This window comes from Mandrillus leucophaeus, unplaced genomic scaffold (assembly GCF_000951045.1).
Source record: "Mandrillus leucophaeus isolate KB7577 unplaced genomic scaffold, Mleu.le_1.0 Scaffold291, whole genome shotgun sequence".
Lineage (NCBI taxonomy): Eukaryota > Metazoa > Chordata > Mammalia > Primates > Cercopithecidae > Mandrillus > Mandrillus leucophaeus.
This window is the reverse complement of record NW_012103043.1, coordinates 661,876-667,087: the sequence shown is the minus strand read 5'-3', so window position 1 is coordinate 667,087 and position 5,212 is coordinate 661,876.

Below are 5,212 nucleotides of genomic sequence, written 5' to 3'. Positions count from 1 at the left end.
CGGGGGCTTGTGCCTCTCACCCGCTGTTACCTTTATAAAATTCATACAAGCTGCACGTTGCTCTACATTGCACGTATTCCACTGTATGGATATACCACAATGCATTCATCCAGCCTATTGTTGACGGACACTTGTGTGCACTCTAGTTAGCACTATTAAGGGATTAAGGACAATGCTCCCATGAATATTCTTGTACCACTGCTCTGGCACTCATAGGTCCTTGTTTTCTGGCTCATGGGCTAGGCACTATCACGTTCTGCTTCGTGAGATACTGGGGAACTATTTTCCAAGTGGTTGTGTCACCTCACACTCCCACTAGGTGTGTGGGAGACCTGTTCGTAACCTCCCCCACAACACTCTAGAACCACCAGGAGACCTCCTTTAATGGACTCTGCTTGGTTTCTTTCCTGGCAGGACCTGCCCTTTCGCCCAAAGCTGCTCGGCGGAGCCAGTTTGCTGCCTCCGCGGCCACTGTGGTGCGCCCTCCCGGGAACTGCTCTGCCTGCCTCACAAAGCTGCTTTCAGGGCTGAAGCTGGCACCTGCAGCCATCCTTGCCCTTGCCGGGGGCTCCTTCAGGGCCATGGCTCCTACCTGGGTATTCTTAACTATGCCCTGATCCTATCTGCTTCCTCTCTTCCAAAAATTATTCAAACTCTTCCAAAATTTCTGGTCAACTGATGGCAGTCTCGAATATTTCCCGTCTTACTGTGGGCTTATTAGTTTTCACTGTCTTCACAGTTAGATTACATGGGACTGGGAGGGAGATGAGTGAGCGTGCAGGTTCTGTCTGCTCTCCTGGGCTCCTTCCCTGGCCAAAGCCCCCGGCCTTCCCCCTGGAGCCCAGCATGTGGCCAAGGATGCTCCCTGCCCCAGCCAGATTCCAGGCCCCATGTTTCGCTAGTCGCGGCCACCCAGCTAAAACACATTTCACCTTTCCTCCCAGCTGGATGTGGCCGTATGACTATTGTTGAACAGCCGCTTCTGGGAAACTTTGCAGCAACCTACGCTCTGGGCTTCAGTCCTGCAAACTCTCTTCCAGGGCACTGGCTGGCCTCCCAGCGCCGCACCCCAACTGACCCTCCCTGGGGTTCCCCCATTGCCCCCGCCCTCCCGCTGGTACTTTTTCCTGCTTTTAGCCAGGTCTCCCGTTTCCCTTCACCCTGGTGAACTCCTGCTTGTTTCTCTAAACCCACATAAGGGGCAGCTACTCCTCCCGACCTCTTAGCTTGCCAGGTAGGTGGCTGTGTCCCCTCTGCCCAGCCCTTCTCCATCCCCTGTCACTTCAGTCTGTGGGGCCTGTCCCTGCCACCCCAGGCTTGGTCCACAAGCAGGTGGAATGAGAACGGGTGAGCCCACCGTCCGCAGCAGCGCCTTCTGCAACGCGGACGTTCCTTCCACTAGCGTGTGCTACAGGGGCCAGGCCAGCCAAGGCCAGTCACAGGGCAGGACATCCCCACTTGTGCCTTTTCCGTAAAAGTATGAAGAGAAAGGAGTGTCTAAAGGGGGCCAATGAGGAGAGCCAAGGGCTAGATGTGTATGTGCCTGCATGCCCACGCACACCCCAGGTCCTGCCAGCCCCCGAGGGGTGCGGGTGGGCAGAGATGGACTGCACATCCGCCAGGGTGACTGGGCTGCCAAGAGCAGCCCCGGGAGGGGCTGCAGGCCCTGGGAGAGTGTCCCCATGCCCTCTGCATGGTCTGCTCTGGTCCTGGATGTCCAGCTCTGGCTCACTTCTTGTTTGGACAAACGCCCACCCAGGCCAGGCCTGGGTGCCAAGTCCTGAGGGCTTGACAAAGGCAGAGTGAGAGCCAGATAGGATCTAAGGACTGGCTCCTGGGAACAGTGTGGGTGCCCGCCCCGTGTTTACACCAGCTTCCTGCTCCTGGGCTCTCCGTCTGGCAAGCTGGGTGCGGCCACAGTCTGAGAGGGCAGGGAGGTCGGGGACCTTCTTCCAGCCCTCCTGTTGCACTCTGCACACCAGTCACACCCAGCACGTGCGCTGGGCAACAACAGCATGTGAGCTGGTAACAGATGACACATGCTAAGGCTCTGGTATCGGGAGAATACCCACTGGAATGGGAGGAGGGAAAAACACTAACCTCAGACATTAACTTTGGAGGGCAACCATGAAATAGGCACAGTAGTTGTAAGTGCCAAACAGGCAGGAGGGAAAGCAGGGAATAAAAAACACACACACGGCCGGGCGCAGTGGCTCATGCCTGTAATCCCAACACTTTGGGAGGCCGAGGCGGGCAGATCACTTGAGGTCAGGAGATCGAGACCAGCCTGACCAATATGGTGAAACCCCATCTCGTCTCTACTAAAAATACAAAACTTAGCCGGGCATGGTGGCAGGCACCTGTAATCCCATCTACTAGGGAGGCTGAGGCAGGAGAATCTCTTGAACCCAAGAGGTGGAGGTTGCAGTGAACCGAGATGGTTCCAGCCTGGGCGACAGCGAGACTCCGTCTCAAAAAAAAAAAAAAAAAAAAAAATTTCATCATGACTAAGAGTTGGATTTATCGCAAAAATACAAGTTTGGTATAAAATTACGTAGTGTGAATCACGACGTTAACAGAATAAAACAACACCAACAACAAAATTTCAATAGATACAGAAAAGCCCTATTTTGTACTCTGCCCCACCCCACCCCACCCCTGGCAATCCCCATTCCACTTCCTGTCTCTATGAACTTGACTATTCCAGGACCCTCCTCATATCAATGGAATCATACAGTATTTGTCCTTTTGCATTTGGTTTATTTCACCTGGTGTCATGTCTTTAAGGTTCATCTATGTTGTGGCATGTACTGGAATCTTCTTTCTTTTTAAGGCTGAATAAAGTTCCATTGTATGGGTATGCCACTTTTAGGTTTGGTTATTTGTTTATCTCGTCATTCACTGATGAACATTTGGGTTTTTCCACCTTTGGAATGTCGTGAATGATGCTGCTATGAACATGGAGGTACAAATGTCTGTCTGAGTTTCTGGTTTCCTTTGTATCATTGAATTGCTTTTACGTGCTTGTCAAAAATCAGCTGGTGGCCGGGCGCGGTGGCTCAAGCCTGTAAGTGGCTCAAGCCTGTAATCCCAGCACTTTGGGAGGCCGAGACGGGTGGATCACGAGGTCAGGAGATCGAGACCATCCTGGCTGACACGGTGAAACCCCGTCTCTACTAAAAAATACAAAAAACTAGCTGGGCGAGGTGGCGGCCGCCTGTAGTCCCAGCTACTCGGGAGGCTGAGGCAGGAGAATGGCGTGAACCCGGGAGGCGGAGCTTGCAGTGAGCTGAGATCCGGCCACTGCACTCCAGCCTGGGCGACAGAGCGAGACTTAAAAAAAAAAAAAAAAAAAAAAAAAAAAAAAAAAAATCAGCTGGTTATACTTTTGTGTGGGGCTGTTTCTGGGTTCTCTAGGCTGTTTCACTGAATGAATGTATCTATCCCTCCACCAATGCCAAACAATCTACACAAATCTTGAAATTTGGTAGAGTGACTCTTCCCACTTTATTCTTCTTTTTTGGAATTGTTTTAACTCTTTTAATTCTTTTGCTTTATCTTATAAATTTTAGAATAATCTTGCCTATATCTATAAGAAATCTTTCTTTTTCCTTTTTTTTTTTTTGAGACAGAGTCTCGCTCTGCTGCCCAGGCTGGAGTACAGTGGCGCGACCTCGGCTCACTGCAAGCTCCACCTCACAGGTTCAAGTGATTCTCCTGCCTCAGCCTCCCCAGTAGCTGGGATTACAGGCACACACCACTGTGCCCAGCTGATTTTTGTATTTTTACTAGAAATGGGGTTTCACCATGTTAGCCAGGGTGGTCTCCATCTCCTGACCTCGTGATCCACCCTCCTCAGCCTCCCAAAGTGCTGGGATTACAGGCATGAGGCACTGTGCCTGGCCAAGAAATCTTTCTAGAATTTTGAAAGGAATTGAACTATTCACATCTTTACCATGTTGAGTTTTCCAGTCCATTAACAGACCATGTCTCTCTATTTATTTATATCTTGAAATTTCTTTCACCAGAGTTTTGTAGTTTTCAGCATGTAAGTCCTTACCAGTACAAACCTGTATTTGGTTAGATTTACACCTAGTTCATTTTTTGCGTGATTGCAAATGATATTTTTTATTTTGGTTTTCATGTGCTCATTGCTAGTATATAGAAATAGCAATTGATTTTTGTATGTTTATCTTGAATCCTTGTATCTTGCTAAACTCTAAGGCTTTTTAAAAGATTCCATGGGAATTGATACATAGACAATTATGGCATCTGCAAACAGAAACAGCTTTAGTTTTTCCTTTCTGATCTCAATCTCTTTCCTTTCCTTTTCTCCCCTTTCTGTAATGTCTGGAACTTCCAGCACTATACTGAGTAAGAGTGGCGAAAGCAAAATTTTTGCCTTGTCCCTAATTTTCAGAGAAAAGTATTCAACTTTCCACTATTAAGTATAATTTTAGCTGTAGGTTTTTTGTAGACACTGTTTATCAAGTTGAAGAAGTTTCTGTTACTAGTTACCAATAGCTTTTATCATGAATGGGTGTTGAATTTCATCAAATACTTCGTGTCAATTAATATAATCGTGTGATTTTTCTTCTTTAACTTACACTGGTAAACGTTGATTGATCTTTGGAAGTTGAACCAAGCTTGTATTCTAGGAATAAATCCCACTTGATCATGGTGTATAATTATTTTTATATATTGCTGAATTTATTTTATAAAATATTATTAAGAATGTTTGCATCTATATTCATGTGGGATATTGGTCTGTAGTTTCTTCTTTTTTTTTTTTTTGCTTTACTTTTGGTATCAAAGTAATATTGGTTTCATAGAATGAAGTGAGTTCCCTCTCTCTCTCTCTCTTTTTTTTTTTTTTTTGGTAAGAGAGTTTGAAATTGATTGGTGCTAGTTCTTTTTTAAACATTTGATATGGCCAGGCACCGTGGCTGACGCCTGTAATCCCACCACTTTGGGAGGCCGAAGCAGGTGGATCACATGAAGTCAGGAGTTCGAGACCAGCCTGGCCAACATGGCGAAACCCTGTCTGTACTAAAAATACGAAAATTAGCCACGCATGGTTGCGGGCGTCTGTAATCCCAGCTACTTGGGAGGCTGAGACAGGAGAATTGCGTGAACCCAGGAGGTGCAGGTTGCAGTGAACTGAGCCACTGTACTCCAGCCTGGGCAACGGAGCAAGACTCCATCTAAAAAA